We start from the raw sequence: 1,374 nt of genomic DNA on the forward strand, positions 1-1,374 counted from the left end.
GCTTTCAGTATAGCAAAGGTGATGAGCAACGTGGACAGACCTGCCCAGGAAGGAACAAAATTGCAAAAGGACATGGCATAGCAACTGCACAAATTTAGCTAAGAAAAAAGGGGGAAGAACAGCCAAAGCCCAGAATTTCAAACCCAAATCAAATAGTAAAATAACAATAAATAGACAAAAGAAAATTCTCAAGTGTTATAAGCTATAAGAAATATAATTATTATATGAATCCGGTAAAGCAAAGTCTCAAAGTCAAGATTAATTAACAAAAGATGAAAAGATAACCTGGTGAAGAAACGATGTCATTAACAAATTAATAAATCGGAATCATCCTAGAGTCAAACGTAGCCAACTGAAAAACTGAATCACAACAGAAATGACTCGACACACTCAAAAGAAACGCAAGAGAGGAAAACAAAAACTATTAAACCAATTCTATAAGTGATAAGAAAAATCAGTATGCTTGAAATAGAGGAAAATTCACAACAAAACAAAATAACATTTTCCCCAAAGTAACAGAGACCTAAATTGGCAGGTATTAAGAATAGATAATATTTCAGTAAAATGTGTCGTAGAACAATCAGCACCAACGTGTATCATGGTAGGTATTGAACATCAAGTACCAAGAAAATTTCCTTTAAGTATTTGAGCAGAAAAAGCAAATTATCCATGTAGCCCATAGGTAGATACCAACTTAGATTGATATAAGCAACTTGGCTTCAGGCTTTCTCCACAGGAACCTGCTGAAAGATGATGGATCTTTGTCTTTAATGATCTGAGGGAAAGAAATTATATAGTAATATGTATTCCAAAATATCATGTTTTACACTAAAAGTATATGCCAATTTTTGTCGATTAAAGAATGAATACACAAGAATTATATAGAAGAATACTGCAAATACATTAAGCCATTGAGTCAATGGAAATTATTTTAAATGTTTTCTTTCTGATTTAGACTATATGTTTTAGCAACAGTAAGATACAAGCTTTGAGTTATTACAGTAGAAGCATAATATTTTCACTATACAAATATAGACATTTTGAAAGAAAGTGGGAGGGGTTAGTAATTTGCCATTATCAAGTAACTCTTAATCAGAGAAGGAAGGTAAATATTAAAGTAAAATGTCACATGACAAAATACACCCCTAAAAACACGGTGATTCAAGAAAGGTTAAAGGTGGTATATTTGCGTGGTCTGACAGTTCTTTCCCTCAAAGCCACATGGTGGCTTTAAAGCTCGTAATTGCAGCGATGGGGACAGTCAGTCCAAGCAGGGAAAATGTAAGCAAAGGCATGAAGATGGAAGCTGTCTGGGCATTCTGGACAGAGCTAAGTCCTCTTACCACCATGTTAGGGGGGTACAGGTGACTTGGA

This window comes from Otolemur garnettii, unplaced genomic scaffold (genome assembly GCF_000181295.1).
Source record: "Otolemur garnettii isolate 467f Iridium unplaced genomic scaffold, OtoGar3 scaffold00069, whole genome shotgun sequence".
In the NCBI taxonomy this organism is placed as follows: domain Eukaryota; kingdom Metazoa; phylum Chordata; class Mammalia; order Primates; family Galagidae; genus Otolemur; species Otolemur garnettii.